This window comes from Anser anser (genome assembly GCF_964211835.1).
Source record: "Anser anser genome assembly, chromosome: 5".
Lineage (NCBI taxonomy): Eukaryota > Metazoa > Chordata > Aves > Anseriformes > Anatidae > Anser > Anser anser.
The window spans coordinates 15,211,293-15,227,386 of NC_139725.1; the positions used below are offsets into that span (position 1 = coordinate 15,211,293).

The window sequence follows — 16,094 nt, forward strand, 5'->3', positions numbered from 1 at the left end:
AAAATAAACCCCTGAAGACAGCAAGAGTAACAGTTTAAAATTCAGGACTTATCTTTGAGATAATATAAAGCCTGTTTTCCTGAAATTCTGAATTTATTTTCTGAAATATTATTAAAAATATATTTAATATACATATACAATATTTAATATATTACAATACATATAATGTAATATAATTAATATATTTTTCTGAAATTATAGGTCTTTCCGAAGGTAGTTTTGGTTTGTTTGACTTCTTTGAAAATTAAAAATATTTTGTACAAAATTTCTTTTTGTGCTGAGAAAAGAGAGACTTTTAAAAATATGTCTTTTGACTTGACTTCAGGACCAGTATTATTTATCACCATTTTTAGAAATGTTCATACAGCGTGTGAATGAAAAGGAAAAAGGACGAGATTCATGTGCAAAGGTGTCCTCAAAGGACCTGACTCAAGGCACGTTCAAATTACTGAGGGCTGCATTTAGCATGTGCAAGTGCAAGGCTCTGCAGTCTGGGACTTCTGTCTCCCACTTGTCAGTACAGTCTATGGCCCTGGCATTCCTCTCACAGAAACCAGGGCACAAAGAAAGAGGAGAGAAAGAGGTCTTTCTTTGGGTCCCCTTCTAACAAAAAAAATGGGAAGAGCGTGAGGTGTGATCCCAGGCTGCCCTGGATTGATGCACCCACAGAAAACATGTAGCTGGAAGGACTGTTGTGTGCTCTGAGTGATTTTGAGTGTGCAATCCTGATCCTCAAAGGCCACAACGTTATGGCACTGTATTGGTATGAATCGGGCCAATGTTTTATATCAGTTGTAGAAGATCTCTGCTGAGGTAAAACGTTGTGTGGTTATGTGCAGTTTAACAGTTGCTTCCCTCCAGGAAAGAGGTGTCTGTGCCTTCCTAACTGGTGATGTGATTCTTGGATTTGGAAGGGAAGCTGTGTAACAAGAAAGGCTGCTGCAATGTGAGATTTCTGTGTTGTGAAACTTGCTTCACCTTAGAGAAAATGGGATGCTAACATGCTTCTTAAAATGCTTTTTACACAGTTAACTAAGAAGTAATGTGTGGTGGTCATCCCAAATGCACAAAAATTCCCACAAAAAATAAAGTGCAAATACTTCTGTTGTACTGGTGCTGATTTTAGAATCAAGCATTCACAGCATTTAAAACCTAATTTACACATAACTTACTTGAATTCTGTTTTAGCTCTTTTGCATCACTTTGAGCACTCCTAGCAATTTTTCCCCACATGAAAGCTAGCAAGCAGCTGCTATTCATGCAAATGCACATATTCATAGGCAAGGCAGAGTGCTTCAGCTGATCATTTGAAATAAAAATCTGCAATTCCTGATAATATTTTCCCTTATTCCTTTAAGTATAGAAATGACAGCTTTTCCTTTTCTTTTCCTTTTATTTATTTATTTTTTTTCTTTTCTGGTCAGTGCTTTGTCCCCGGTGAATATTAATGCGCCTCCTCTCATAAAACCGAAGAACAAATCAATGCTGTGTCTTCATCTGTTGTCTTTGCATTTGTAGCTATAGCAAATGTAAAAGTGTCTTGGGGCAGCCTCAAAGCTTGTTTTCTACTCAAAGAAAAATTGCACAAGACAAAAAAATGCCTTTGAGGTTTAATTATACCTCTCCATTACTTCTCACTAGAAAGAAATGTACTGTAGCTATGAGTTCTTCCATAACCAAGATACCTGTACCTGTTGCTTTCTTCTTGCCAATTCCTGTTTCCTCCTTTTGCCCACGCTGTCAAGAGTTTCTCTCTTGGGCGCAGGTATGCAACCTCAGTGATGGAGCCTGGAAAAAAAATCATCTGATTCTCCCTATCTCTGTATGTCAGTTGATATGTTCATGCCTGATGCTTGATTATTGTTTTATTTTTTACAGGATCTGGCCTCACTTACAGAATGTTTTTTTTTGTTTGTTTGTTTGTTTTTTTTTGTTTTTTCTTTTTTTTTCTGATCCCTGAGTGCTCCTCTCCATCAGCTGTTTCTTTCAGTATCAAATTCTTCTTCCCCACTTGTATGCCTAGTTGTCTCTTAATATTCTTTTAAAACAGAGGTACATTTTTCTTGAATTTTAAAGTGGCAGCATTTTGCTTGCCAAAAACAACTGTATTGGAAAAAAGCTTACATCCTCTCATTTCCTGTGGAGTTGCCTGAGTCACCTTAGGAATAAAACTGTTAGAGGGGCACTTGAGAATAAGCTATGTCCTCATTCTCTGATACTGTTGAGTGACTACTACCTTCTGGTCCTTCTCCATCTGGTACTTCTAAAACTTTTACTAAATGTACCTTATTTAACTGCACAGTTCCCACAGGGTAACATTTGCTTCACCTGCATAAATGAAAAACAAAATATGAAAAATGACCCTGTCACATCGTGGGGATCTGATGTAGCATCTTTCACTCCTACTACATTTGCTGTTCCAGCTGCCTGGAATCTTTCCAATCTTTCTGCACAATTCGAGGCTCTTCAAATTGCTACGTATCCAATTATATTTCTGGCCACATTATGCAAGACTAGGACAGAGGCCTCATTGATGGCCTGGGAAGGGAGGGCAGATCTTTGACCATTTTTCCAGCTGTTAACATAGCTTGTGATATGGAGATGCGGACTATTGAATAGTGTGTGCATTGTGGAGTTGTGAAAGGACAGACTTTGCCACTGGGATTTACCAAACACAATTACCACGTATTTGCAACAGAAATTCTGGGAAGTTTTATGAGGCATAAATAATGGATATATGTTCTCCCACAGGTTTACTGAGAGAGTAGCTGACAGTATCCCATGTGGTCTTTCTAGAAGAGTCTTTCTGTTATTACGCAGTAGTAGTGGCAGCCTTAAAAAATCTATTGTACTGTCATAGGCAACAGAGGTCATATGGAACAACCTTCTGCCATAATGAAAATTCATGCAGATATTTTTAATGATAGATGATGAAATCAAATGTCTTAAGACATGCAGACAAATCAAATAAGAGACATTAATTTTGTGTCAGTCATTTTTTGCTCTTAAACTTGATTTTCTTCACCTATAATGTTAAATGTAGAGACCAGAAAATGTGTAAGGTGCTCAGCCTTTGTGAACCCATCAGAACAATGGCAAAAGAGTGAAAATAGTGACAACTCAGTCTGATTATAGCAGGAAAACTTGGGTCTGGGTTTCAAAGCCTTTTCTTACCTTTTTTTCATTTGTTGTTGTTGTTGCCAAGACATAGTAGGACCCTGTCCAACTGCTCTTGACCTAATTGTTTCTTCCCTAATTGTGGAATAATTCTGCTATTTGCTGGATGATTTCCAGCCTCTCCCTCCATAAGTGGCTGAATTCTACATGCTTGGAGGGACATGCAAATTTAAAATTACGAGTATTATAATAAAGACTGCAGAATGAAGGAAGGAATTTTGCCCTGGCGTTTATTAGTGTACAACACATTAGCAATAATTTTTGTTTTTCTAATTAATGACAGCAACTTATTGAAGTGGAATGTAATAAGGAGAGTTACTGAGCTGTTTTCATCCATGGTTCTGAGACTGTGTAAGTATAGTCATCTTCTGAAGAGGGAAGCTGGCATAGAGAGGAGCTAAGGAAGTTGTCAGGGCACCCGGGGGCTCTTGTGTCCAGGGGCCCTGCGCAGCCCCACATGGGACCTGCAGCTGCCCAGGGCTGCACAGCCCAATGTGAGCAGGGCCTGGGTACTGCCACCCCTCTGGGTGCTGGCTGGGGGAACACACGGTGGGTAATGGGGAGCAGCAGCTGGGGCTTCAGACAGGCAGGTTCCTTTGGTGTCTCTTGTACTGGGTTGTTTCCTTAGCCAAGCAGTTGGTTGTGTTAGTTCTGCAGTACTCTTGGAGAGCAACAAACATGTTCCAACAGCACTTAATACTTCCGAGACAGTGACTTGTTTTTTCCCCTTTTTTTTTTCTGGAAGGAAAGGGGGTGAATTGTAATAACTTCCGAGGTTTAATATGACATTCTGCCTCTTTGCAGTTATTCTCTCTGTTTATAAAGTGCCTAGATATACATACTCCACTTGCAGATCGGATTTGTGTCTCCAGCCATATTGTTTCAATCTTATCTCAGGAGAATGAGGTGGTATTTGGTGGCGGTCAATTTGCAAATATATCATTTTTTTGATGAACAAAACAAGATACTGATTTTATTATTATTAATTTATTTGTTTGTGTGTTTTAAGCAAAGCATAACAGTTTAATATTTGTCTGGAACACTAATTTCAGTGAAGGATGGAAGCCCGGCGGAAGGTATTAAGAAGAAAAGAAGAAGCATCCCGTAAACTTACTTTCTTGGTACCTTGGGGATGGGTTATAGTGACAGAAAAGAGTAGTTCTTTTACATTTTCCAAGGAAGTCATACACCTGATCCACATGCCAACTGCATCAACAGAAATCTTTTGAGCTTCAGGCCTTTTCAGTCAGCATTGTGGAGGAAGTGTGGAATGGTTAAATGAGACTGAGGAAGAAAGATAAAAGGAGGCTATACAAAATAGACTGGTTAAAAGATAAGCCATGTACAGATACTCTCTACACCAAAGTACACGAGGAATTATCTATTGTGGTTTAATGAGGATTAGATAAGAGTAATAGAGATTTAGGATAAAGATCTAGCCTGTATATCAAGGAACCTTCCCAACCATAGAAACTTTTTGACAGTAGAAAACTTTAAGGCTTTTATCTCTGTGGTCTCTTAAAATCAGATAACAACAAGAAGTGTAACTTCTGGAATGATACCTTCCTACACTTAGGAAAAGTGTTGTATGCTTCAATAGCACTTTTTGTGTTTAGTTGGTAGGTCATTTCTAACTAAGCACTTGGTAGTTTTCAAGAGAGTTGTCTGTATGTGTACTGGGATGTGTGGGTTGTACTGAGTCTGTGTAGCTATTTACTTCAGCTATGCTGGGGCCTAAAATTTTCTGTGTGTTGATACTTCTAGTAACTTCAGAGAAAGACCTTCATTCTATGAAAGCATGATTACACATTTTCACTGTTTGCAATACTGAGGGAAAAAGGAAGGGCTGTGTATAGGCAGCACAGGTAAAATGTAAAGGGTGCAATGGAAGACTTGCAGAAGATGCAAGGGATGAGATGCAGTCAGTGTTGCTCTTCTGGTTCTGTGAAATGCCAGGTGCAATAAGGAGCTAGTCTTTACTATGATCATAGAGAATCTGACCAAATGACTGCCTTGTATAATGATTTCTCTCGAAAGACTCTTGTAACTTTTGTTAGGCACAGGGAGATTGTTCTTTTGATTGCTGGTAGTATTCATTTATCTTCTGTCTCCGTTGAAAATGGCTCTCTGTTAGTAAGCACGCGTTGCAATGTGAGACCTATTTCTGATAGAAATGCTTTTAATATATCCACTACATGAATAAAGGACCTAACGCTTCGGGCTGTTTAGCTTTTATGGCATTGGTGTAAAAGTTTTACTAGAGAAGTAGCCATGCAGGAAATATTCCTCACTTTTTGTTTTTAAACTAAACTGGGTAGCATCCTAGAAAGAGTCATTATCACACAACCAGAAGATCTAGCAATATTGTAGCAGACACTTGATAGAACTCCATTGTCTGTTGTATGCAGCTTAGGTTACAGGAACATAATGAATGCTTTTAATTTGATCCTACAAAACTATGCAGATTTACATTTACAAATGTGCTTGCAATAGTTTGTTCTGCTCACAAGTCAAAGTGGATATATTTAATGTAACTTTCATCGAGGAGTCATATGTAGTGCAGTGTCTGAGCAAATATAGCTCATTGACAATCTTTAAATACCCTGTTAGAAGACATCAGAAGAAATGCATATTCTGGCTAGGGTGTTATGCTAACATGGCTCAATATAGCTTCTGGACCAGAGCTGACTCAGACTAACTAACTGGAAACATAGCCGGTAAGAATTCAGATTTGCATGCGTACCTTACAAGCTCTTTTTCTTTAGTTGTCTATAAAGTCCTATCAGATTGCTGAATAGAGATATCAATTAATGTATCAAATACTAATATCAAATACATTGATTCTTAATTCCATGGGGGAGATTCTGCTGTTTCACCTCCTGTTTCATGAATTTTCAGCAAAATAGTATTCCATTTCGTTATTACTTTGGAGAGAATAGAAGAAAAAAAGAACCATGTGTTTGTACAGAATTTGCAGCAATTAATTATACAGGTGTGTATATGTGTGCATGTCTGCCTGCATCTTCTAACTTCTAAATCCAGACAAACTATACATAGAATCACTGAGTAAATAGAGAGCTTAATAATGTTCTTTTTGTGGGCCTATTCTTATAACTGGGCTTGAACTTAAAAGTGCATGGAGTATACAGTTTGTACAGGATACCAAAAAAAGCATCTACTTTTGCAAGAATTGCCTAGCCTATGTTAAACCCAATTTAAACAATTTTGGCTTTAGCTTCATTTTAAAGTGATACAATTAAGTACTTTTCAGAGGAAAATACATGTAGATGTCTCTGATAGTATTAAATATTTAAAATGCACATCATTGGTGTAAATTTTGTGATGGAAAATAATTTTACCAGAGCAGATCAAATGAGAACATCACATCTCCCTTGTTATAAGTGTATCCAGCTCCTTGAATTATTCACCACTGTATAGCTATATGTACATAAAATATACATGCAGTAACTATATAAAGTAAAGCCTGTGTGAGTCTGTTGAAAGCATGCCTGGAATATGTTCTGTAATATCCCAAATCACAGATCAAGAATAAAGCACAAAGCATAGTTAGTTCTGTGTTCTCCTATAAGGATTTTCCTGAACATGACTGAGTGCTCCAAGTTGAGAAGTATAATGACGGTGTATGTGACTGTCTCTCGGGTAGGACTTCAATTGACCTAGTATGAAGGCTGCAAAGTAATATTGTGCACTGCTTGCCTTAGCCTTAATATAAAGTCAAAATTTTGCTATGTATAGCATTGCAACGAAAAAGTAGTATAGGAAAAGTTTAGCTGGACTTGAAAACTTCCACCATTGCTGGCAGACAGCTAACATTAGTCACCGAGACAAGCAAATTGGTTTAAAGAGAATCACAGACATACTACGTTTTCACCACATTTCACCTCCTTTTCGTTTGTCACGTTTAGAGTTTGCACTGTGAGCTCTCTCGGTCCTTTACTCCTTCTCACCTTCATTACTCTATCTCCTGTTCATCTTTCCCTTCAAAATCCTAGCTCTCCGGACTTCAATATGTGCAGGCTGCTGTTGCTAGCTTCATTCAGGAGCTCCTTTTCTACTCTCTACAGCAAGAAATATGTTGAGGTCATTAATTTATTAATTAACTTAAAACAGAAAGCTGGAAGGAGTGGAAAAGATGTCGCGTAGAAGGAAAACAGTGTGGATGGTGGTTAGGGGAGTTTAGTGTACCATGGAAACCTGTTTTGTGATCCCTGATTCGTATTTCTAGAATTCCTCTCCAAGCACAGCACAGTCTCTAGCTGAGCAATTACTTGATCTGCCTCCTCTTGCATATGGATTAACATATGCAAGTCAGGTAATCTTTCTAGTGTGGAATCATGTCTGTAAAATGGGGGTGATAGTTCTTTATCTTGTAAATGAAAATGCAACAATAAGTTCATTAACACTTTGAGGTGGCTGCATACTTAATTAATAGGAGATATATTTGCATGACATAAGTGGTAAAGCAATGCAATTGTTTCTTTTTAACAACTTTCATACATTTTTTTTTAAAAAACAACTATATCATTTAAAAGTATCTGAAATTCAGCTTATGTGAAACTAATCATAAAAAACAGTGATGGTACTTTTGATGTCCTTTTCTGCAAAGGTTCAGAAACAGGATATTCTGTAAGTACTCAGGTAGTTATTTAACTTGATTTCCCCTGACTCCACAAGGCTTATCCATGTTTTAGATAACCGTCCTGATACTGTGACTTAGCTACTCTGGGTAGAACTTTGAAGGCTGAGGTTTGTCAACAAATTTACATTGAATAATGGAAATGTAGTGCTGTAGTTCATTGGGTCTAAGGAGTTGATCTATTCCTGTCTGTATCAATAATCCTAATAAGATGACTGTAGTGCCTCAGTTTCAACCCTGCAAAAAGAGGAACTATGGGAATGACTTTATAAATTACTTTGAATGGTCCTAAACAGAACTTGGAGGTCTTACTATTATTGCAGTCTATTATGCTAAACAGAAATACAAAGCTGCTTTTCCTTTGGTACTGTGTCTTCTAGGTGAGAACTCTGCATTGCACATAGATTGTAATTAGTTAGCTTATTTTCAGCAGTCTTATACAGTCATAGAAGGCTTAAGCAAACAGTGTCAGAAAACAACTCTATGCTGACTTGTTGAAACAAGTGACAGCTGTTTGCAATGCACTGGATACATGTATTCTTGGTTTTGCCTAACAAATCTAATCTTTGAAAGAAAGATGGATAAACTCTCCTGGTTTGTGTAATCTCTTGTAAATATGATTTAAATTAAACAGATGTCAAATTGTCATGCTTGTAATGCTATACGTGTATGAAACCTTATGCAGAATCTGCATGACTACACTCCAGCAGCAGTGCTAATGGCATTAGTAACGCAGTAGTCAAACAGCCCTTTCTGAAATGGAAATAACAAAAATGATAACTGTTGTGTGAGAGGCCAATCATTTAAAATCAATTCCATCTCACATGACACTATGGTCTACACATTTTTATAATTCTTAATTTCCTGCTTTGCTAGGTCTTTCCTCTGGACCTCTAGGTCTTGCATCATAAGAAGTAAGGTATGTCTTTACTTGCTCCAGCAATTTATCATTGCTGGAGCAAGCAGTTTTCCCAGACCCACAAACTAACAGGAAGATGCTTACTTTGGTGCCTGAGTACAAAGCAGTTTGGGTAGCACTGCATTTACTCAGTTTGAGTCCTTCTAAACTAACTCACTCTAAGCCAGGACGCTTGAGACCAGAAATAAAACTATGGCACTGTCTGTCAGATATGGATATAGTGGCACAAGTATGTTCTGTGGCATCAGAGACACTGGTTCATGACAGGTAGCTGTCAAACTTGCTAATGGTGAAATGTGCTTTTTGTGTCTTTTTCTTGTTATTTTTCAATCTGCATCAGTTTTGCAGTCAGTTGGGAATGAGAGCATCAGACTGCAAGAATAACAAAGGAAAGCAGAGAAACTCCAAACCATCTAAATGCAGCCTGATCTGACTCAGCAGGCTTAGGAACCAGCAGATATGTGTCCCTGTGAACTAGCCTGATCTAGCCAGAGCTCATCACACTGTGGTAGGCGGATGCCTTCATGATGTCCCCATTGTGGGTAAACCAGCCTACCTTACACCTTCTGACACATATACTCATTGACAGCATGACAACTGGTGGGAGGCAGCATTGTGACTTGGCAGCTGTTAGATCTGCCACTGCAAGGCAAGTCAAATAGAGCCAATTTGTGCAGTTCTCAGCAGCTTTTTCAGATTGCTTGAGCAAAGAGGAGGACAATGAGGTTTATTCATATTTATTTATTTATTTATTTATTTATTTTATTTATTTTTCAGTCCAAGCCCTTTTGTTTTAGTAGGACTCTGCGGAGAATTCAAAACCTTTCCCTCAGCTGACATTCCTTGACTTCCTACAGGAATGTGAGTAACAAGAATGAAAATGTCTCTGAGAAGCTGTACTGCCAATTGCCTTCTCTGCAGTCCACTCTTGGATTCTGGTTGTCTGCTGCGATATGTGTCAGACAGCAGAGCATCAGAAACATCTCTTGCTGGCCATACTCATGATAGGCAGGTACCGCATGTCACCTTCACTTTCCCTAATACAAGGAGACAGTATCATGAGGAGTGTCAGTGAAGATTTACAGCCCATTGAGATCCCTCTTTCTCTTTCCCAGGAACTAATGTGAGCAATAAAGTACACAAGCTCATGAAACTACATAACTCTTTTTGTCAGCTGTGTCACTTGGATTCAATATATCCCATACTAGGTGACAGCAATGTCTGCTATTGTGTGGTGAATGTTCCAAAAAAAACACCAAGTGTAGCTCTCACCCTCTCCCAACCCAGCAAACAGAATCAAACCTTTGCACACTAGCAAGGCAAGTCTTGCAGATACGTTAATTTATTTGCCTTATCTCCTAATTTCATTTTGTTAGCTAGTTCTGCTTCTTTTGCTTTCTTGCATGCTTTTTTCTTTTTTTTTTTTCTTTTTTCCTTATGTCCCTTTTCTTTCCTCCAGATACAGAAGAAGCAAAGTGCTGTTGCATCATTATAATTCTTGACAACATAATTCCTTTAGGTCAAAAGCAAAGCAGTGTAGCTTTGAGGAAATGAGCATTCCCCTCCTTTCCCTAATGGCAAAGTGAAAGCTCCAAACAGATTTGTCACCTTTGAGAAAATAAAAACCCATGAGTGATTATATACTTTTGGTTAAACTTATTGCAGTGTCTTCTTCTAATATCTTGCAGTACTTTTGCTAGCAAAAACGGCTTCTTAATCTTCATGTAGAATGCACAGTAACACATCTGAGATTAATGGAGACATGAGAAATCATTCACTTATTCACTGCTGGATGTTGGGACAAATTGGCAAATGTGTATGTATTCTTCCTTTTTGCTGAATTGGACTGTGGTGCTGCCTATCATAACTGTCTTACCGAAAACTAGCAATATATCATCACTTGTGGGACAGCTGTGAAAAAGGAGAATTGTGCTGAGGAAAAAACCTGACTTATGACTTGGCAGGATGTTAGCATTGCCACAGGTAAACTAATTTGTGAAGGCTGATTTCTGTCCTAGTTGTTACTGCAGAGCTTTGAGTAGCTACTACGTAGGTGACCAGAATTTTTCACAGTAGTGCACAGGCTGACAGATGACTTCATGCTAGAAAGGTTTTCTGCTCCTTGGTGATATTTCAGGTGACATTTATTAGTTAGTAATAATGCAGTGAATTTATACAGGAGATAGCATCTGACTCTTCACACCTGACTCTTCACACCATCTGTGGGAATTTATTCATAGAGCTGCACAGCTGAATCAGTGATCCATTCCAGCAGAATCCACACTACATTGTCCAGAGCTTAGGCATCCTTGTTTAAATCTACGTGAAAACTGAAGAAGCAGAGCAAAAAAGTATGTTGGTTACCATAAGCAATGAGTCGGTGAAAGAGCAGAAGTCTATAAAGGATGGAGAAGGAAAGCACAGAACCACAGAACGCTTAAGGCTGGCAGGAACCTCTGGGTTCATCTGGTCCAACCCCTGCTCAAGCATGGCCGCACAGAACAGGTTGCCCAGGACCACGTCCAGGCAGCTTATGAAGATCTCCAAGGAGGGAGACTCCACAGCTTCTGTGGGCAACTTGTGCCAGTGCTCCGTGACATGCACAGTACAGAAATGCTTCCTGATCTTTAGATGGAACTTAAACCTGTTCCAGGTTGCGCCCACTGCCTCTTGCGCTGGGCACTACTGCTATGCTGGGCACTGGAAATGCACCATGGCATGTGTTCCTTGATACAATACATTATAATGTAACCGGTCACATGTTGTCTGGAAATAGTGCCTGTTTTGGTCTTTTTTAACAATGTTGGCTTAAGAAATTCAACAAGAATAAGATACTTGAAGATTATGTTCTTTCTAGGTCTGGCAGGGTTGGGTGAATATTCAGTTAGCCAGCTCTGCTCTCTCATACCTTAACCTGTACCAAACTATTAAGAGCTTTTAAAATATTTTCATATTGTAATCTTCAATTTTCATGATACAGGCCTTTTGCATCTTATTACTGATGCTTTAAGCAAGGGCTGAAATGCGAGGTTTTTTGGGGCTAATGAAATAATATGTTTCCATAAAAATCAAAACAACTGGAAAGGTTTAAATTAGAAAAATGTACTGTATGCTTAGCTAATTATGTTGGGATTTTTGGTATGTTTTTGTTTTCAGTCAGGCACAAGCTAGAAACCTGTGGGCTAGTGCTGCCTTGTTTTTCCTTCTCCATTTAGCAGTATGGGAAAGGAAATTACAGTTCTAATTTTGCTTTGTTTTTATTGGGTTTATTCTTTGTACTCATAATTAATATGTTCCATACTGCAGAAGGGTGAAATTATATGCTCATTATGGAATTAATTAAAGTCAGATTAAGTCAATTGATTCCCCTCACCATCCCTGCTGTGCATATACTTTTTGGGGCCTTTTGGCGCTGAGGCGTCATTACATTCTCTAATTTCCTCAGGCACTAGGTAGGAACTACCCCCTCCTAAAAGCAGAAATGCAATTGCACTTGTTCTCAATTCCAGTGCTCCCATTGCGCTTAAGTCTTGGCAAATTGCATGAGTCAACCTGAAAGTCAACTTTTTTCTTCACTATTTTTCTTTTTTCTTGTCAGAGCCCTTCCAGGTGCTGTTTCTGAGCTTGCAAACCCTACTGACAGGGATAATTCCGTGTACTACAAGTAAATGAAGTTAACTGTATATTCCACAGTCACTCCTTGGAATGTTCCCCTCAACCTCTCTGCTCATCCTTCCCCTTTGTAATTCCTGAATGAAGTTCAAGAGCCTGTGTCAAACAGATGTCTCCAGCCGTCCCATTAGGCCTTGAAAGTCAAACATTAGGGCCACTCGCTACAGGGAGAAGACAGTACTGGTTTCATTGTTTTACCCCAAGCACAGACAGAATCCACCGTGGATGACAATAGAAGCAATTCATATTGTAGTAAATGTTTCAGGTTTAAAAGGCATCCAAATAAGAAAAATGGGAGAAGAATACTAAAATTCCCTACAGAGGTGTAAATTGAAGCATTAGAATTCTTGAATCAAGACCAAGAAGAACAAAAACTAGAAACAGAATGTGGAAGTAGTGCTTCTACTTTACGGTGTGAAGTTCAAAAAGCAATCAATCAAGCAAACAGGATCTCTCACGATGTGATGGTATAGGCAGAAAAGGCAAGGCCAAAGTTCTCAAGTTCATGCACCTTACACTGGCAGGCTAGTTCATACCGAAATGGAGTGAGTGAGCAGTGGCTGCTCTGCCTTTTGGAACTGGAGATGTTTAGTACATGTGTAGCTGCTCTTTCCCAAACAATATGATCTTTGTAGTATGACAAAGTCGTAAGGAAGTATATTGAGAATAAATATGATAAACTGAAGAATTCATACAGTATTAAATTACATCTCCAATACAGTTACCCAAAGATCTTAGCAAGTAAAAACATTTTTCAATAATTGAAGGATTTTTTACTGTTTAAAAAATAAAAACCAATGAAAAAATATTTAATAGAAGGGATGCCACCCCTATAATAGCAAGCACATCCCTGCTGTGATTCTTCTGGAGCTGTTGGTGCAGGGGAAGTGTCTGTATTCTCAAATGATTATTTGTGTAATATCCACCATGTAGTTTAGTCCCATATTTTGTTGAGGGTGCATTTTTTATGCTTGTTGTCTTTGCCTTTTTTGTGCTGATCTTTCTATCCTTTTTAAAAAGAATGTTATTCTGCTTTGTACTTGCCAAGGGAGTCATGCAGGTTCATTCTATTTTGTTGAAGTTTCTTTTCTGTTAGAACAGCAGATAGCCACTTACTAATTAAAGTAAATGCGCACACATGAATGTCTCCACAGTGCTTTGTTTAAGATTGATACTTCTCCTGCGGCTATTTCTCCTTTTTGATAAGGAAGGTATTTGTGCCCTTTATTCTACTTGCGTTGCATCTATGTTCACTTCGTCATTCTGAATATCATTGGACTGTGGTGAGATTAGTGACCTCTGAACTGTTTTCTCATGTCTGACACTCATTCGCTATGTGACTTGTGCAAGTCGGTAACAAGTCAATTGCTACTTGAATTGGTTGTTGTGGATGTTCAGTACTGCTAAAAAAGCCACTAAGATGGAATTTTAAGATAGCTACATAACTTAGCACAAATCATACTAACATAATTGGGATAGCTGAGCATCCTACTTTACGCTTGGTCAGCTACCTTTGAAAATAAATACCATTAGAATTAATGCTTTAGCACTGCTCTCCAACTACTGAGTTGTAAAAAAAAAAAAAAAAAAAAAAAGTTATCTTTATGAAAATTGCTTTCCTAGTGAGGTTACTAAGGTGATGAGCTACTTTGGAATAGCTAGCTGTGCTTTCATAATTTTAAGGCAAATATGACTGGAGGTGTCATGAACTTAGTAGGTTTTTCATGGAAACCGTTACTGAGATTAAGCAAGGTAGATGTATAATTAGTCTGTTAGTACTGCAGACCTATTAATAAGAAAGTTTAATTCAAAGGTATATTTAATATTTGTTCCAGGAGATTAAAAAATTGTGAATCTGACATATGTGGGGGGAAAAAATAATTTCAGCCTGCCATTCTGAAACTTAATCTGGTTGTCCATAGGAGTTTTTTGTTGATGTGACCCCAGCTAGAATATTGAAGATTTGTGAGAGATGAGAAATCCCAACATCCTCACTTTGCAGACAAGCAACTGAAGTGCACAGTGACTTGCTCAGTCTTACAGGAAGTCTGTGGTGAACATGGACTTCAGCATAGATTGTCTAATACTTTCTTACCTTGGTGTCTCCCGTCAGTACAGGCAGATGCCTCTAAAATACTGGCACTGCCATTAAGTGTATTTCCATTTCCTAGTCCACCTTTAATTAGGTGCAATGCAGGAGAGATTATGTTTTTAATTGCTACAAGGTGAGCTGTAACTTGGAAATGCTAACACTGATTTTCTGTTCTTAATCACTGCGCTTATAGAAAGGGAGGAAAATATGGAGACCTGCAAGTTTCATGAATAACACTTTTAACTGATTCCAGCTCTGTCAGGTCCTGACTGCTAACATTCTGTTTCTCTTCAGTGTACTTGCATTTTTTCTCCCCTTTGCTGGATCATTGATTTATTGTAGTTAATCTTTTTTTTTCTTCTTTTTTTTTTCTTTTTCTTTCTTTTTTTTTTTTTTTTCCTGCTATTAGTAGGCCAGGAGACACCTGACTGCAAACAAACCTGGCTAGATTCCAGAACTGAAAGACATAGGTCTATGCTAGCAACTTTTCACAGTGTGGAATGAGCACATTTGAGCAACCTGATGTAGGGGATGGTGTCCCTGCCCATGGAAGGCGGCTGGAACTAGCTGCTTTTTAGGGTCCGTTCCAACCTAAATCATTCTATGATTCTATGAAAGGAAAATATAACATTGAAGGCATGAAAGTCTGACAAGCCTTCTGCACTTACATATGGAGACATTTACTTCTTTTTTGATGTTACTACAAATGCCTCTGACATGCTGTTCCTTATTTGTTCAGGTGATCTTGATGAATGTAACTAATTGTTCTACTGCTGTCATCTGTTTTAGGTTGCCTAATAAGTCTTCATGAAATACCTGAACCATTACCCTTTTAGTCTTTGAAAGGATGCTATAAGCGAAACTATTAGATCCAGCCTTTCAGGTGCCACGCTCAAGACTTATAACTCACAATGCAGTATTATGTGAAAGAAGCAATGGAGCTGCTAGCAGGAATGGCATAAAGAATTGGCGTGCTTTTATTTTTTAATACTATAAAAACGATCAAACTCTGGGACAAGAGGAATGTAGTGAAGCTTTTCTCCTTTCTTCCTTTTCCTCTAGCAATATTCCCAGCTGAGTTTGCAAGGCCTGGAAGGGTTTAAAGGGAGAAGGAAAGGAAAATAGCCTGAATGGCCAGAGTACTAAAGGGTAGAATTTGACTTTTTTTTTGGTACTTTTATGATGGAAAGACGCAGCTGAGCCTCCACTTTTGATTTAGCCCTTTGGACATGGTCAGAAATTTTTCTGTATTAAAGTGCGTTATGGAGATTACTAGCAGATCACTCCTGGAAGAGTTAAAATAGTTCTCTAAGTGTGTTCTGGTACAGAAAATAAATTGGATCTCAGAAGAATTTAGCTCTGCTCTTTAGAAAATTGATGATATCTTCTCTGCATAAAGGAGGCCCTTTTATTCAGGGATTACAAGCAGGTGTAAAACAAGTCAACAGAAGACTTGGGAGGCAAATGAACGCTACCTTGCCAGTCAATAGATTGGAGGACTAAAGTATGTGCAGTAGTTAAATGGATTCTCCAAGGTTTTTGTGGACTATGAGGAGTTCAGGAGACTTGCATGCAGT

At 38.4% G+C, this 16,094-nt stretch overlaps 1 long non-coding RNA gene across 1 annotated transcript; it reads right to left on the reverse strand.

The window, feature by feature from the left end:
• Positions 1-10,133: 10,133 nt before the first annotated feature.
• LOC310901031 lies at positions 10,134-14,560 on the reverse strand. The gene is made up of 2 exons (XR_014585548.1): positions 14,521-14,560; positions 10,134-11,083 (listed from the first exon to the last, which is right to left on the reverse strand). It is a non-coding gene; the product is annotated as an uncharacterized lncRNA (long non-coding RNA).
• Positions 14,561-16,094: the final 1,534 nt, after the last annotated feature.